Raw genomic sequence first — 18505 nt, 5'->3', positions numbered from 1 at the left:
GATGCCTTCCAGTTTCTCCCGTCCTTTCTGAGATAAAAACCCAACTGAAAGCAGACGCCCGAAAGCGAGCCGGCGGCGACTGTGCTGAGTTGTGCTCGGCGACGTTTCGCAGCCACAGAGGAGCGCGCGGTCGCTTTTGTGCGCTCCGGCTTCTCCCTCGGGGCGGGAAGGGTTGTCGGAGTCGCCAAAGCAGCGGGTCCCGTGACAACAGCTGAAATATTCCCCGCTCGCCCGCTGCTGCTCGTGCTGCTCCTTCCTCCGTCCGCGCGCGCGCGCCAGCTGCGCTGCTGCTGCTGCTGCTGCTGCTGCTTCTCCGACGACTCCTGGCTGCTTCCGCGGGCGGCGGAGAGAAAGAGAGCGCGCGCTTGCGCTGGGGTATATATCTCCTCCTCTTCTCCCCCGCCGCCACCAACCTCGAGGGAGCTGCTGCCGCGCCCCTTCCCCCCCCCCACCAACTACCACGCGCATCCCTCAGGAGGGGGAGGCGCCCAAAGTTGCTCGGCTCCTCAGGCGAGCGAAGCGCCGCCGGGCAGCGACAGCAGCAGTAGGAGCAGCAGCAGCAGCCGGAGAAAGAGGCGGCGCCCGCGCTCCTTTGCAGGACTCCTTCGAGGAGCGCGAGGTTGGGAAGGCGGCGCTCTGCCGCACAGGAGGAGGCTCCCGGCCGAGGAAAGCGACTGGATTACGGTCGGCGGGCCATGGCAGAGCCGGCGCTGGGCTGGGAAGGTCGGCGAACAAGGGACGGCAGGAGGTGACTTGGCGACCACGCGCGCCCTCCACAGTCCCTTCCGCGAGCTTTGGCTGCCCAAAGGAATTCCTTCGCAGGCTCTTTCTTGGCCAAGAGCCGAGCACCCCTCGCCGACGCCAGCCTGGGCAAGCGCACCGCTCGCTCCCCCTCAGCCGCCCACAGGTAAGGCGAAGTTTCGAGCCCCCCCCACTCCGCCCCTTTCCCGCGTTTTCTCTCCGCCGGAACTTTGAGGGGCGCTTCTTCTTCGTCTTTCTTGGATTCTTGGACGCTCCGCGCGCCGCGAGTAGAAGCGAAGACCGAGCTGGCAAAGTCCTTCGCCGCCCCAGCTCCCGGTTTCAGTTAACTTGGCCGTGTCGGAACTCGGAGCGCCTTCATGGTTTTAGTCGGGGTTTTTTTTTATAGCCTGCCTGGTTCCAGAGGTTTATGGCGGGTGGCAGCTGAGCGAGAGCAGCCGGCAACTCAAGTGAACAGAGAGAGGTTGCAATTCTAAGCAGGGTTTTGTTTTGTTTTTTGTGAAGGAGAAAAATCCTTTTGTAAAAAGCAGTTCCCGCACGCACTCTGGGGTTGTGTGTTTCCCTGAAGGCGTCAAGAAGGCGGAAGGGGGACTGAGAAGGTGCGCTGCTATCGCTGCATGTTTCTTGGCAGAAAGTTCTCACCTCAAGGTACGCGTGCTTAGGATTTCAGCCTTAAATATTCTGAGGCTGCAATCCTATATCCACGGACCTGGGAAGCAAGCTGAATGAATGGGTCTTTCTTCTGACTTGAGTAGGAGGCTGCAGAACCACTGAGAGTCTGGAATGGTGCTAAGATTCTTGCAGTTGCACATAAGCCCCATAGAACACGAGGACTTACTTCTGAGTAAACATGCATAGGATCTGGCTATGCCTTTATCCACCAGATGACAGGTAGAAAATGAAGGGGGGGGGGAGAAGCATCCTCCTCTTTAGGTTCTCATCTTGAGCACTCTTGCAAGGGAATAAGCACCACTGAAAACAGTGGGACTTGCTTCTGAGTCAACATGCATGGGATTGTGTTGCCAGGGTCTTATTTATTGATGATACTTCTGAGTTGACTTTTCTAACCATCCCAGCCAGGCAACATGCAGTAGGAAAACCCTATCACAACTGTGCATTGAACTAAAACAAATTGGAATATAGGAGCAGCCTTAATAAATAAAATAGGGTTTTCCTTTTTTTAAAAAAAGAGCAATTTTAATACTAAGAGCAGGTTCAAGTGTCTTTTTAATTGCAGCCTCTAAGAGTGTTGAATCCAATAGTGCAAAAATGAACAGTGAAAGAAGCCATAACATAAAATAATGATAATCTGAGCAGCTATAGATGCTAGATAGATGCCAGATAGATGATAGATAGATAGATGATAGATAGATAGATAGTGCTGCAACCCTATGCATACTTGCTTAGGAGAAAGCCCCACTAAACTCGCTAGGACTTACTTCTGAGTAAACATCTATAGGATTGGGTTCCCCAGACGCAGTTGCTTTTTTCTCTTTGACCACCTGTTCTGATGTAGTTTCTGCAATTAAGGCAACTTACTGCATTACCTTGTGCATATTTACTTAGAATTAAACAGGACTTTCTCCCAGTAAACGTGCGTATAATTGCACTGAGAGCTTGGAAATACGGTGAAAAGGAGCATGAAATTTGAAGATCAGTTAGACTCCAAGTGTATAACAGAGAGCGTATAGGGTTGGCAACTTCTGTTCTGTCCCCTCCCTTTATTGCAGAGCTTCTGTAATTGTGTGTATCTTGGAAAAGGATAAATAAGTACATAAAAACAAAGCTTTCCCTACCACAATTAAGAGCTGGCAGCCCCCAGAGCTTCTCTGGCAAATTAATAGAAGTCTGACACCTGACGCCCACCTAGGGCACCAAGCAGGAAGGTGGGACAGCTCTCGGAGTCTGCTGCCTAATCATTTAGATATTCCAAACCTGCAAAGCTTCCTTAGTCCTTTGGAAGGACCATGTTGCATGGTAATGAAGACACACAAACATGCACTCATCGCTACTTTGGAGGCACTTGTTGGATGGGAATGCAATTTTGCTGACAAGCTGTTTTACACAGCAATCACTGTCTGGGGGCTGCCCATAGGACTGCAGCTGGGCAGTGCAATCCCATTTTTGGAAACTACTCAGACTGAATTCTGCGGGATTTATTCCTTACTAAATGTGATCAGGTTGCCTGCAGTCCTTTTTAAAGTGCTTGTCTGTATGGCAATCGTACTCCCCAAATGGGGGCTTGTAAGCATCTAACATTGCACTGCTCCTATTTGGCATTAAGTTCCATTAATTTCAGTGACTGTTACATACGTGTAGAGCTACTTTAAAAGCATGGAACTTGACTCGGCAGATGCATCAGAGTGGGATGGGGGCTGCAACACCTGAAATGCTTCTCTGTTTAGAATATCCTGCCTTTTATCATACATATAGTTCAAGGCAGCTTTTGTACAGTAGTGTTAGTTATCTCTTCTAACCACTTTCTTGTCATACCCCAAAGCCCCAGATAAGTGTGCTAAGGCATGAAAACCTTAACACAAAGGAGGCTGTTGAGCCTAGTCCTAGAAAGCAGCACATTCAGGCTGCCCTAAGCTGTGTGACAGACTAAGCAGGGACCTCCATCCCTTGAATGTGAAGCTAAATGTTAACTTTCTTCCAGCAAGCACCTCCTGGCTTATCAAATTCCTTCACCTATAAAGCCCCATCCCTCCAGAGATGTCCTATGCAGCTATGCTTAGGGTTACTTTGCAAGCAACGGGGATCACTTGGAATACCCTGTACTTAAAACCCAGTGTGTCGCTTTTTGAAAGGTCTGAGTAAGATTCAGCAAGTGTCCTCAAGGGTGGACAGATGATTGAGCAAGCTCTCCCTCTGTGGTGGGGTTGGTTGAATGGGTCCCATCTAGAAACCACTGTGTTCTGAATGAGTCCCAGTTTACTGGAAGCACACCTCCCATTGTTTCAGTGTAATTTTGTGAAGTAATCTTGTCTGAGGTGCACCAGGGGAAAAAAACTCTTTCTGCATGGGTGATGACCAAAGAAGAGCATAGTTCATTGGGGGGCTGGGGCTGGGGAGTAACATGCCTTCCCCAATATGTTAGATAAAATTACATGAAAGAGAAACGATGCTATACAGTGCTTCATATGAATGATCACATTTGAAATGTGTTTTCTCCCAAGCAAGTCCTACTGACTCCAATGGAACTTTGAGTACACAAGGATTGCAGCCTTAATTTGATTTGCAATTTGATTCAGTTATAATCTGTGTGTGGAAAGTGCCTTTCCTTCAAGTAACTACAGGGGTCCAGCAATTGAGGGGGTGGGCAGGGAAGTGGCACAAGCTGCAGTATGTATTGGCATCCTATTCCTGGAGGGGTTTCCTTCTGACCCTTCTCCCTCTGGCACTGTCTATTTTCAAATGTAGCCTGGGGAATCCCCTGGGTGGATCTGCCCCCACCCTTACCCCAAAAAGCAACAATGCACCACCACAAAACTGTTGCCCTGTGTTTTAGTTTTAATGTATCCTGCTGCAATTGTTCCAGGGATCTCCTATTCTTTCCTGTTTCTCTTTCCACTCTACATGAAGTACCTTTTTTTATTCATAGCTTCTCCCTTTCCCCCTCTTGGCATCTTTAACTGCATATATTCAGGGTTAAAGGTGTTAAAAGCAGGAAGGGATGGGATCTGGAGGCAACCTGTACTATTTTTAGCTGACCGGCTACCTATTGGCATCTTGGCCAAGGGATGGGGAGAAGAAGAGAGCGCCAGCAAGTATTCAGTGCTTGAGTATTTTTCACAATGAAGTGGATGAGTTGTAGATAGGCATAGTTCAAGAATTGTCTCATCTTAATATTATCTAAAGAAGAGCATTGTCTGCAGGAACAATTTACTAATTTATGTTGCGCTTCTGCTTTTTGTACCAGCCATAACTACAAACTTAGTAACTTGTTCATGTGAGTTATGGCCCATACCCAACTTAAAGATGCCCACTTTTGCAGAATCTGATTTAAATGTTAATAGATTAGGTAAGGGCAAATATACTTCTTTCTTGATCACATGCTATTATTTTAGTGGTGTCCAAAGACAGACTTTATTCAGGCAAGGATGGAATTGGGGGGGGGGGGAGTTAGAGAGAACGTAAAAGAGAACCAAGAAAAGTTAGAGAGAAATAAAAATAAGTTAGGAATGGAGAACAACTGTGGTAGGTGTTTTAATCTTTCTTCAGAGGATCACAGCCAGGAGTGGTGACCTGGACTCAGAATTAGTATACATTATATATTCCGCAACATACCTCTAGATTAAAAACCATTGTATTTCTGACGGCTAGTAGCTTTGCACACTGACGCCAACAATGTCCAGCAACATCCTTTTGCCCTCCCTCCTTCATCTACTTATTGAAACCTAAGTGATTGAGCCAAGTCGTTATCAAAGCAAAGAGATAAAACGCAAAGAAAAGGGCCTCTCCTTGACAGGTAGCAGAAGCATGCCTACCTGTGTGCACGTTCCATTTCCCCAGCTCATAGAGAAAGAGAGTTTTACCCACCTGAGCCTGATGTTGCTCCTTGCTAGATCCTTATTTGATCCTGAGCTGCATACGTAGCCCCAAAGAGCAACTGGGATTTGGTTGGATAGGTTAGGCAAATGGGGGCACTGGCACCCTTTCTCCTCAGAAGCAATCTCCTATGCTTTCTTTTCTTTACAAAGGAAAACAATGCAGAAGGACCAGCTTTGACGTACTGGCCCTCGCTAGTATTCAGTTGTGCATAACAGGCAAACGAACCTGCCCAGCAAAGGAGGCCATGCCACAACCAGCTGATGCTCTCTGCTCCCCAAAGTGCTCCCTCTTATATCCTTTGTGATGAAGGAAGCTTGGAGGATATGAAAGGGCTGGTGAATGTGGTATTCAGATCTGAAGTACTTATTCATTCAGCATCTGCACCTTTGAATCAAATAGGGTCCCAGGAACTGCAAATATAGAACTAGGAATCAGCTTCACACTGGTGGAGGGGGCAGGGAAGAGCCTGTTTAAAGAGCATTCCCAGTTACAGTATCTTCCCAGCCTCTTCTTCCACCTGCTCACTTGGAAACTGCAGTGGGTTCGGTGAAGGGAAGGAGGACTTGGGTTAGAAGCAGGTCCCTTGCTTTGATCTCTCTGAAGCCTCGATTTTCAGCTTAATCTCCCTCAAGGAGAATATCTGTCAGCGGCCTTACTTTGCATGGTTGAAGAGATGCCACAAATGGCAGGCAAAGTGGTGGTTTCAGAACTGGAAGTGAACTAGCCTTTTAACATTTTAACAAGTTCTTAAGCAGGTAGGAATGGGCTTTGTTGGCACAGATAACAAAGCCCTGATTTTCACAAAGTGGAAGGATGTTTTCTTGCCTGCCACCTTTCCTGGGTCTTATATAGTCTTTGGGATTGGTTGATAAAGAGGGTTTCCCTCTTATGTTCTCATTGTGTTTAGGGGGAGGGATGAGAAAATAGAGGTGGGAAGTGGACCTGAAGTGCTCATGAAAAACTTTTGGAACCGTTCTGCTGCATGATATCTTAAGATCAGTTGGATTGGTGAGGTGGCAATGCGAGAGAGAGAGCCTCTTCTTTGAGGGAGTTCTGGATCTCTCTGCTTGCTGTTGTGTTTAACCTTCTTTATTTAAGAGCTTGATATGCAACCAGGTTGGGCTGTGGTTATTGCCTGGCAAGGTATAATGCTAATGGTGACGTTTTTCTTGCCTGCAAATCTGCTTTGACCCTTCTAGTCCCACAGCAGGCACTTAAACAATAATGTTGTTGCTTTCTTGAGATTGTAATCCTAAACACACTTTCCAAGAAGCAAGTCCAAATAAGATTAGAGTGTACTTCTGAATGAACATGTTGAGTATGATGCTGTTAGTGCATTTTGATGTTAAGAGGCATGGGTTCCATAATGGCTTGGGTGATACTTTTTGCTGAAAATAGCAAGCTTCCTGGATACATAGATTTCTGATGTACCCCCCAAATGGTGTAGGAAAACATCCCCCTCCCCTTAATGTGTGATTGGTTACTGGGGGTAGGGGAGAGGTTGTGTGTAGCTTGTGTAGCATTTCTGCAAAGCAGTGCCCTTTGACCCTCACTCAGTAGTACAAATTATTATATGGAATTGGAATTCCATTTTGGTTGGCTTTTCTAATTTACCTGTCTGAATTTATTATATGCTATACTTGCTGTTTGGTTGTACCTTTGTCTAATTTTCATGGTTCTTAGCACAAAAACATTCCCAAGGCAGCATGCATCCTCTTCCATGGGTCTTGATTCTGCAAATAGTTGCAAATCTGCTTTTTAAAAAATCATATGGTGTTTCCATAGTCCTAGGTGTAAAATTACCTGGTTGCACCATTGCACTAGGCAATACATGGGTCTATCTCTTACACTTTCCCATTTTGTTATTTGCCATGGGGAAAACCTGCAGGGCCAGTCCACTGGATTAAGACCATCAAAGTTGGGGAAAGGCCCTGATTAAGGTCTGTGTGATAGAGCTAAAATTCAGTCATGAGTATGGATGCTACATCTGTCACTAGGAAGGCACAGCATAACTAGGTAAGAGGGAGAAGACAGATATGGTAATCATTTCTTCATATAATTTCATATAATTTCAAATCCTAGAGTTGATTTACTGGTTTCAGTTTCTTGTTCAGTTCAGAGACTTGAATGGAGCATGAATTAGGAATTTGGATTAGAACATATCTGCAATCTAACATAATCTTTAGACCACCCTACATCATTTGCCCATGCTAGCTTGTCAATTGATAAATGCTGATGCCCAGATTGAAACCCTGTTTTCTGTTTATTTCCTTGTTTGAGCTGCATTTGAACCACTGATTTGAATAAGGAACTGAGAACCACCTTGTGGCTTTAAACTGGGTGGGTGAGACTTCTAAGGGACTTCTAAGTGGGGACCAGCTGTGGACATTGAAACACCATGTTAGGTCCTAGCACTCCAGACTTATGATAAGCTATGCTAGTGCACATAGCTGATCAGACAAATAGCTTGGATTCATCAAGTGAATATGGAGTGACTTTGGAGGGGGTGAGCAAAAATTTCCTCTAGGTAACCAGGCAAGGAATTTTCTATGCAAATGGAAGTGCACTATTTTTCTTTCTTTAATGTTTTCAGTGTGGCACAAATTACTAACATACAAATGTATAGACAGGCTATTGTAAATTCTTGTGGACTAGTAACTCTTGCATACATATTTGCAAGGCTGGTTTTGACATAAAACACACACATACCTCTCTCCCTTCAGGAAGAAGGCAATTTAAGGGTCCGGCCCCCCTTGCCTGTTCTGAGATTGCCAAGTCCTTATGAGGAAACCCTTCCTCTGAATGTTTCAAGTCTTCCTGGTGCAGAGTAGAAAATGTAGAGGAATTCTTCCCCTAGGCACTGACAGTAATGGAATAATCAATCTGCTATTACTATTGCATGAGGCCATTTTTCTCCCCTCAAAGGTACTTGGAATGTTGACTCAGTGGAACAAGATGAGGTCTGGTCATGCCTAGCATGCTCCCCTTGCTCTCAGGATCTCTCACTGAGTGTCATAAGCTCATTCTATGAGATCTTCCTGGAGAGAAAAATGAAGTAAAGATTAGCTCAAGGAGATGATTAGACAGCAATCTTATCCTTTCCTTCTTTGAATGTGAGTTGTTTTGTAAAATCACTCCAGCATGACAGTTGTATTAGGATTTTGCGACAAGATGTACCCGCATCGCACAGGTTTATGACTTGTAGACAGCAGGGATACCAGGGAGCAGTTTGGTAAATCTGTAGCATGCAAGGTAATGTGCATAAGCAGTGAACATAGTTTTTGGACACATTCAAATCCAATTGAATGGTCAATAGGCTCTCTTTTGGTCACATTTCACTCAAATGCAGTATATTTTGCTACTTAATCCCTACAGGTTCAAGTGTGATAAGTCCCTTGCTTAGCCATCCCTTCAAGCAATGGCACACACCTGCATATAATATAGACAGCTGGGGATTTTTGGACGTTTTTGTTGTCACAAGGGTCCCCCCTTGCCAGTTGGCCAAATTGCCTATAACTACATAGCATTGCAAAGCAGCAGCCGGGTTGGCCTAGATAACTAGAATCCAAGCTTAACAGAGACTGGTGGGCAGTGAATGTGTAATAGCCTGCATTCTCTCTCTCTCTCTCTCTCTCTCGTGCCTAGTTTTTCAGCAAGCTTCTTAGATAAACTCCTGCAATGAGAGGTATAGGTAGCAGATGCTGCAATGCATGCCACAGCTAGCAAACATCTTCCTTTAAAAAAATTCTATTGATAGAATAATACCAAAAAGCCCACGAAAGGTAGAGTTAAGATGTACATTTAGATCATGTTAAAATGCCCAAAACTGAAGAGATTTGGCAATCATCTTTAGTGCTTCTGACCCCACTACACTTAAGGAAGGGACACCATTTCAGATTTCATTTGGAGAGGTCGGTAAGGGAGTTCTAGTAAAGTTTAAAGGTCTGGTCTTGAATATGTTCAAGATAATATCGCAAAAGTGTATACAAAGAATGCGTGGCATTTTCTTCTTCTTCCCTATCATTATAGCAATGTTAACATGACAAAAATGGCTATAGCATTATTATTATAATTAACATTTTAAAGAAAGTGATTTCTGATTTTGGTATGATATGAAGCATGAAAGCCCACATAATTGCTCTTAAAAATGGGGTGGTAGTCAACTAAGTTTTACTCAGAGTAGACCCTCTGAAATTAATGGGCCTAACTTAGTCATGCTCATTTATTTCAGGGTTTCCAGCTGTCTTTGGACTACAACTCCCATTATCCCTAGCTAACAGGACCAGTGGTCAGGGATGATGGGAATTATAGTCCAAAAAACACCTGGAGTCCCAAGTTTGGGAAACCCTGATTTATTTCAATGGGCCTACTCAGAGTAAAACAGGCCTGGTGGCTAAAAATAGCACAAATGGCTAGTCTTACACGTGTGCCATATAGGTCGGGAGTGCTAACTGTACTATATATACTTATCTCCCCATATTATGGAACACAGTGCTTTATTTGCGATGGGAACAGATCTATCTATTCAGCATGAGATTGTAAACATTACAGTGCAGTGGTAAGGTCACCCCAGGCATGCCATTTTCAGCAGGTGAAAGGTAACTTACACCTTGGCTCTCATTCTGTTCAGGGTCTTAGACAGAGTATTGGATTAAGAAAGAAGCTCATACCCTTTGGTGTTAGACTGAAAGATGCAAAATAGTTAGTGAAGCTGTATAGTTGACCAGTTGAACAAACAGTGTAGAAAAAGCCGCCTCTGACTAATGTGTTTGATTCACTTGAATTGTGAGGCTCTTCCAGAAGTGTAGGTACTGCACTGCTATTCATGGCACACATAGCTTGGTGTCTGCTTTATGGCGTAAACTTCTGCTAGTGAATAGGTTGGGTAAGTTTTTTTCAGGTTTCTGTGTGAAGGATTCATCATAGCCCCTAGACAGACTGTGGCATTCTTCTGCTGAAAAGTACATCTGTTGCTACTCAACACATCTCTGCATGTGTAACAGAATACCTTCCCTGTTTTCACTAATTCATCACATGGGTTCTAATTACTAAAATGTTCAAAACCTAGTTTCACATTATATGTGAAAATAGGTAAAAAGATAAAGGAAGTAAAGGACTCCTGGACAGTTAAGTCCAGTCAAAGGTGACTATGGGGTTGCAGCGCTCATCTCGCTTTCAGGCCGAGGGAGCCAGCGTTTGTTCACAGACAGTTTTCTGGGTCATGTGGCCAGCATGACTTAACTGCTTCTGCTGCAACGGAACACCGTGACAGAAGCCAGAGCACATAGAAATGCCGTTTACCTTCCTGCCACAGTGGTACCTATTTATCTACCTGCACTGGCATGCTTTCGAACTGCTAGGTTGGCAGTATATGTGAAAATAGCATTGTAGAGGACCCCATATCCAGCATATGTGGGAAAGTTCCTATCATGGGGTCACAACAACCATGGTCTCAAAAGTTGGCTTCCTTCTGACCATGCAGTAGCTGTTGTGGTACATTGTGCTATTATAAAACTCCAGAAGTAGCAAAGAGATACACGGAAAGTAATTGGCTCTTCATTTCTAGCCAGGTGCAGGGCATAGGTCCAAGCAGATGATGTCACCAGGGACTGGAACTGTGTTTAGTGCCCTGGATTGCAGCTGCCTAAATCTGCCTTGTGGTCATTGGCTCAACCAAAGGATCACAAAAGCTTACAGGCCTGGTTACAGATCCACAGGCTCATCACCTGCAGCCTCCTGTGAGCTCAATGATTCTAAGCATTACTGAATGTGGCAACAATCCGTCTCCTTTTACATTTGCTGAGCTAGAGGCTATTATGCGGGAAAGCCTGAGAACCAGGGATTTCAACTTTTGCTTTTGCAGATAGTTGCATTAGGTAGATCCTGTCATGTGGATCTTCCCCAAGGCAAGAGGAAGGAAGGAAGAAAGAGAGAAAGAAAGAAAGAAAAAGAAAGAGTTGCTCCTTAAAGAAAAAAAAAAGCATGTGTTGTCACTGGAATAGAGATGTGATTTAGACCTCAGCTGCTCTGGCTTCTATTCATAGTAGAAAACTTAATTGTAGCTAGAGACTGACAGGTTAAAAATAAGAGAGAGCAGCCAAGCTGAGGTAGTGTGACTTACCAGAATAAAAAGATTAAGAGTAACAGAGTGATTTACTGGCTATATTAGATTAACTGCTGTGGTACTGGAAGAAAAAGCCCTGCTTAAAGTTTCCTGAACATTCAAGGAGAGGACAAGAGCAGAATAAAAACAACACCGCAGATTCGAATGGAGCCCAAAATGGGACTGCTAGTGGTATATGCAGCTAGTCTCTCTCTCTGTGTGTGCAGAACCTGTTGAGGACCAGAATTCAAACCAAGCTGATACAATTGTTTACATTGCCATTGTAACTGCTACAGAATAAAAGTAAGAGAGGTTCTAAAGCCTGCATTAACAGGGCTACAGATAAAAAATCACATTCTTTATATTTTCTTAATTGATCGATCCAGAGTAATTTCATCCTCAAGAATTCAGTAGCTCTGGGGGGGGGGACTAATTTGGGTAATTAGTGTAACAAGTTTTCAGAGTTTAGGATCCCCACACTGCTGAAATCATGAGCACCCATTCTTATTTGTAATACTTCTCAAGCAATTTGTTAGTCACATGGGCTGCAAAGGCAACGCTGGAAAAGTTTGTGATTATACCCAAGGAGAAAGTAATAAAAATAGTAAAAGCCATGTCCTCTTTGCAATTTGCATTTTTCTCACCCTCAGTGAACATTGAGTGTTTCCCCCACTTATGGTTCTATCCTGCCTTTTTCCTAAGGAGCTTAGGATATTGCCAATGGGAGTTTTCCTATTCTGGCTTCACAGTAGCCCTATGAGAGGACTTAGGTTGAGGGGGTGGGTGGCTAGCCAAAGGTCATTCACTGACCGTCATGGCTGAATGGAGACTTGGACCTCTCCAGTCACAGCCCAGCTCTCTGCCTCAGATGGCTTTCTACCCACTTACTGTTTAAAATCTATGGTCAGAATTCAGAATTTTTTGAGTAGGCTTCTGCGAGAAAGACCTCATCTTCCTCTCCTTCCCCCTTCAGCTCCCACATGCCCCCAAATCTTCTCCCAGTGGTCCCCCAGCCATTTATGATGTTGAATATAACCCTATACACCAGGAGTTTGAACTTGAGGAGGCATTGTCCCAATTGCCACAAATACACACACACAACTGTGATTTGGTCAGAAGAAAACTCCCTTTCTTGAGAAAAGAGGTTCATATTTTTCACAGATGGTATCTGAATCACATTATAATTTGGAACTAAATGTCAGAGTGATATGAAGAATGAATAACACGAAATTGAAAAGCTTAAGGGAGGTAGCTTTTCAGAGTTTGTATTCTTTGATTTGTCACTTACTAGGGAAAAAGTTGAGCTGTTTCAGATGACATATCTGGCTGTCGCAAGTAAGCTTAAGGAACAGGGCTGTGGTCTAGCTGGGCTCCTTATTGTTGAAGTTGGTTGTTAAAAATGCCAGCTGTGAGTCAGGATTCTGTTACGCTATGGAAATGCAACAGCTGAAATTACTTTCACCGTAAAAGGGTTGGTCAAAATTGAATGATTCATGAATGAAAGAACTGAGGGCTGAAGAAGGCTATTAGAAAAGAGGAAAGACATAGAACTGTAGAGAGAACGAGAATTTTCAGGTGGACTGACAGAAATAATGCAATACTTTATCGGCTGTGGGGAGTATTTGGATGACCTCTGTGGATCTGACACATTAATTGAGTAAAGCAGGCACTCTTATTAAGACTAATTATAAATGTGTTTGCTTGTGTGTGAAGGTTTTGCAACTATTAATATTAAGTTGTGAACGTTGCCCATCTCAAATTTAAAAAGTGGACTGCAACAGGAGCTGTCCCCACTGGAAGTGCTGAATTCATTGCTGCAAGCCACAGAGCCAATTGCCTTGAGACAAAACTTGCTCTAATGTGTGGCTTGTTGCTGTGGGGTGTTTGGGGGCATCAAACAGCCTCAAAAATATGACCTGCCATTAGAATTCTGGTTATTACTGAGCACTAATCAAGTAACTGGAAATAAGTGTGATGATCAATTGACTGGAAGGGACTGCAGGTATGCCATGGAATATGGACAATAAATAATTATTGAGATTTTTCACAGTGAGCTTCCCCTGATGGACATTGGACCAAAAAAACCTTCAGAACCATTTTTTCCCTCACATATCTAACTATGCAATTTAATGAGTAAATTAGTTTTCCCTTCCCATCTTAAAATCTTTTTTACACCTGTCTCTTCCGCATGTGTTCTGCTTTCAGACTTTCTCCTTCCGTATTGCTTTGGCTCCCCCTGCCTTTTTGTTTCATCTTTTCTCTGTCTTCTGGATTTTCACTGTTTTTAACTCTTTGCTTTTATTTTTTCCCCCTCCAGTTTCCTTCCAACTTCTCAAAACACTTTGTTCTTTTTTCTATTACTGCCCTCCAAAACAAAAACAACAACAACCCTACACACACTTCATATTGTTTTTGAATGGGCAGCAGAGTCTCACAAGGGGCACAAAGTAACATCTCTCACCCACCCTACCTTCTAGTTTAGAGTTCCCATGCTATAGCCTGGGGTTCAGCCTCCTTTCCAGTCCATCACTCCTTTTATGTTACTACAGCAACCTTGTGGTACCCAGTGTGCTTGATGCTTAAAGGATGGCAACCATCTCTTCCCTTAACTTCCTTTGCTTCTGGGAACAAAATGCACTGAGGCTCCTTGCTGATACTTGTGCCGTAGCAGCAGCTAACTCCCAGTGTTTTCAACTTTTCTCACGACTTTTGATTGCAAGGGTGGTGAAGGACAATGCATTGGCACGGAGGCAGCTGACATGCCAGGGCCTGAGGCACGCTGGTTTTGAAGGATGAGGTGGTGAAGGAGTGAAAAAAGTGTTGGCATCAGCCTTGTTGACGGCCATGCCTGCTGCACTAAGAATTCACACACCTTCATGTTTTGAAAACTGAGCCTGTAAAGTAAAATCTGGGTGTTGCTGCAGAATCCTGCAGAAGTACTGCCTTTCCAGATTATATTTTTAGCTTTCACTTTGGGGCAGGGGGAGCATTGTAGTGGTCAGTTAATTTGATATGCTTTTCACCACTTCCAACCGCCCCCCCCCTTTTTTTGCTTCCACTGGTCACAATACCTTCAGCATCTTTGTCCTTGCCATATTCTTTGTGACTCAACTCTCTCCCTCCTGAGTTTGGGGTGGGAAAGAGGACACACACATTGTATGTAAATTTACCTGATTGCAATTGCAGAACCTATTTGTTCTATTTGCTAAAACGCCTCTCTATATGCTGCAAAGAATCCCAGCCATGCTGACTTTAAGGTTTTGATGGTTTCTCAGTTGTCCCTTTTCACTAACCCCCAATTTCGTTTTGACTGTGGCTGATTAGCCATGGAATGCCCATGGTGTTCCTGTTTCAGACAGACCATCACCCTGATTAGCCTTGAAGAGCCTCCAGCAGCAAAGAGCCTCTCCCTAAGAGTTAAGTGAGCTTTGTGCGAAAGCAGCAAGGTACCTCTTGATTTAGATTACATTTTACGTGGAGCTTTCATTGCTCAGGCTGTCCAGGGTAAGCTGTTGCGTATCTCTCCCCCACCCACGCCTTTAAAATCAACGTGTGGTCTTTCACCTCCTTGGAGAAGCTCCTGTAAAAAAAAAAAAGCTGTGCCACTTTCTTTTCAAAAAGGTATGCAAATATCAATCTGATTTAAAAATATTTAGACACTGAGAAAGAATTAAGTATTTCCTGTCTATGCAGCTAATACTTGGTGTGTGTATAGACTGCAACATAGAATTCGGATTTCATAGAGCAGTAGAGCTTCAATGCAGGAATCATGGATGGCGGCTAACAGATTGAGGTCGAATCCTGACAAGACAGAGGTACTGTTCTTGGGGGACAGGAGGTGGGCGGGTGTGGAGGACTCCCTGGTCCTGAATGGGGTAACTGTGCCCCTGAAGGACCAGGTGCACTGCCTGGGAGTCATTCTGGACTCACAGCTGTCCATGGAGGCACAGGTCAATTCTGTGTCCTGGGCAGCTGTTTACCAGCTCCTTCTGGTATGCAGGCTGAGACCCTACCTGCCCACGGACTGTCTCGCCACAGTGGTGCATGCTCTAGTTATCTCTCGCTTGGACTACTGCAATGCACTCTATGTGGGGCTACCTTTGAAGGTGACCCGGAAACTACAACTAATCCAGAATGCGGCAGCTAGACTGATGACTGGGAGTGGCCACTGAGACCATATAACACTGGTCTTGAAAGACCTATATTGGCTCCCAGTATGTTTCCGAGCACAATTCAAAGTGTTGGTGCTGACCTTTAAAGCCCTGAACGGCCTCGGTCCAGTATACCTGAAGGAGCGTCTCCACCCCCATCGTTCAACCCGGACACTGAGGTCCAGCGCCAAGGGCCTTCTGGCGGTTCCCTCACTATGAGATGCCAAGTTACAGGTAACGAGGCAGAGGGCCTTCTCGGTAGTGGCACCCACCCTGTGGAATGCCCTCCCATCGGATGTCAAAGAGAAAAATAACTAGAAAACTTTTAGAAGACATCTGAAGGCAGCCCTGTTTAGGGAAGCTTTTAATGTTTAATAGGTTATTGTATTTTTGTGTTTTGTTGGAAGCCGCCCAGAGTGGCTGGGGAAACCCAGCCAGATGGGAGGGGTATAAATAATAAATTATTATCATTATCATCATCATCATCATCACAATAAAAGCATCTGTGACAGCTGGCCACCCAACCTCAGCTTAAAACCCTCCATTGAACCTCCATTCAACCTTCCAAGGGAGTCTGTTCCACTGTTGAATAGCTCTTGCCCTTTGGGTCCTCCCCTCTGGAGCAGGAGGACACAAGCTGGCTCCATCTTTTATGAAGACTGCTGAAGCTGGAGGGTGGGGCAAGGCAAGTGGAAAGAGCCATCATTGCCTGATGGCCAACAGGAGGTCTCTCTCCCCTAACCAACCAGAAATCAACCAAAATTAGTATTTGTTAAATGGGCAAATTGTGGGGGGTTTGGAGGAACATGGAAAACTTTTGGAATCACAGTACCACAGCTGGAGATGTATGGGAATGTAGTTAGTAAGAAAAAAAAGTAAAGTAAAAGAAATGGATTTTATTTTATTTTATTTGCCTTGGAGATGAGGTGGAAAACCCCTTTGGCCCCACAGTATCACAGCTGGGGACCCATAGGCTCAGCCATTTTAATAATAATAATAATAATAATAATAATAATAATAATAATAATAATATTTTTTTTAAAAAATGACAAATTATGGAAGGGTATTGCAGGGTCACAGAAGCCTCTTGCGGGACAGATATCACTCTTGGGTTGTTTAACCACCCTGTGCTATTCCAAAACCATTATAAAGTTAGTTTCCCTTTGTGAGCTGAGCAAAGAATATATAGCTAAAAGGGAACAGGGCAGCCACTATTTCCATCATGTATATATTGAATTGGACTAAGGACTTTCAGACCTAAAATGATGGGTTCCCACAGAGGCTTACAAAATCTGTTTTCATAAGCCCAACACAAAAGCTGATGTTCTTTGCATTGCCTGAAAACCTATATAGATTTGGGGTTTCTTTTTTGACCAGAAGTCTCTCAAATCTATTGTGGCAGGGAAAGCCTTATCACTTTGAAGTCAATGGGAGCGTTAGCATTGACTTCAACTGAATGAGGCTTTATTCATGGAAAGTACTACAAGAGCAAAACCAGAACATTTTTTCCCTAAATTAGTGCACTTGTAAGGCAGTATGCATTGTTGCTCATTTCCCCCCCATCACATGCCATTTCATAGGATTTTCTTTTTCGCTCTGAATTTTTGCTTATAACCTAAAAATGTTCCATAAAGTGAAAAGAAGAGTGGGCTTTTTGTGTGTTAGGAAGGTGGCTTCCTTTTGTAATAAAGGAGTGTTTCTCAAACAGTGGGCAAGGAACCATTCAGGGGTTCCTTGCTTCCCCCACTTGCTAGCACCAGCAACTCCCAGCATGCTAAATAAAATGATCTGGAAGACAACAGAAGTTTGGGTTGGAGGGGAGAGAAAATGAGACCCCCCTTTTCTAAAGGGAAAGGGCCAGACAGGTAAAATATGAATGACAGGTAAAATATAATAATAATAATAATAATAATAATAATAATAATAATAATAATAATATATAAAAACAAAAAACAACTGGGGCTAGAATAGAGGGAAATGGGAGAAGAAAGCTGTCACAGGAGGAAGAAGTGAATGTAAAAGCAGGGAGGAGAGAAGGAGGTAGTTCGGAGGGGAACAGAATACAGTGGTACCTTGGGTTAAGTACTTAATTCGTTCCAGAGGTCCATTCTTAACCTGAAACTGTTCTTAACCTGAAGCACCACTTTAGCTAATGGGGCCTCCCGCTGCCACCATGTCACTGCTGTGTGATTTCTGTTCTCATCCTGAAGCAAAGTTCTTAACCCGAGGTAATATTTCTGGGTTAGCGGAGTCTGTAACCTGAAGTGTATGTAACCTGAAGCGTATGTAACCCAAGGTACCACTGTACAAGTGTGAAAGGAGGAGAGAGGAAATGGCAGGAGATGAGCAAAAATATTTTGAGCAGCATGCGCAGGTGAGGGAGAATGAAAAATTTTAAAAGCCTGCTTTAGAGCCTCTGGTGCAGCAAATCCTGGTGAGAATGGGGATGCTGAGTCACAATGTCTCCAGTCAGTCTTTAAGCTTTGAGGAAAATGGACTGTGGAACTCCATTTCCTTGCCACATGGAAATTGCTGTGGCAAAGAATTCCCAAAGAGGGGTTAAATTACAATATAAAATTGTGCAAGTAATTGCCATCTGGTTATGGTAAACTCTGGCTCTGTATTCTGCCATTTTGTTATTAGCTTCATCTCCTGTGCGGCCATTTTGTGATTGGAGGGCCTCAGTCATTGTTGGTACTCTCAGGTGGGCCCTAGGGGTAGAGAGAGAGAGAGAGAGAGAGAGAGAGAGAGAGAGAGAGAGAGAGGGGAATATCACTGTATTAAGAGTGTAGACAATACAGCAGATGCACAACTCAGTGAAGCCAGAGTGGCAGTGTGCATATGCAATCCAAAAGGTGGTGCTGGGAACTTTGTGGGAGTCTACACACTCCCCAAGAAAAGTAACACCACCTGTGGAGTTGTAGGATCATTGTGCCAA

The 18505-nt window shown here is 44.2% G+C and overlaps 1 protein-coding gene across 7 annotated transcripts in view; it reads left to right on the top strand.

The window, feature by feature from the left end:
* The first annotated feature begins 785 nt into the window (after window positions 1-785).
* Window positions 786-18505, top strand: part of CDH23 (cadherin related 23) — a 391169-nt gene continuing 373449 nt past the window's right edge. For all 7 annotated transcript variants that reach the window (XR_008330552.1, XM_053388502.1, XM_053388507.1 and 4 more), the window contains exon 1: window positions 786-907. The gene's annotated coding sequence lies outside the window, so the exon portion shown is untranslated. The remainder of the gene's footprint in view (window positions 908-18505) is intronic.

This window comes from Podarcis raffonei, chromosome 5 (assembly GCF_027172205.1).
Source record: "Podarcis raffonei isolate rPodRaf1 chromosome 5, rPodRaf1.pri, whole genome shotgun sequence".
NCBI classification, from domain to species: Eukaryota; Metazoa; Chordata; class Lepidosauria; order Squamata; family Lacertidae; genus Podarcis; species Podarcis raffonei.
This window is presented reverse-complemented; position numbering and strand designations above follow the sequence as displayed.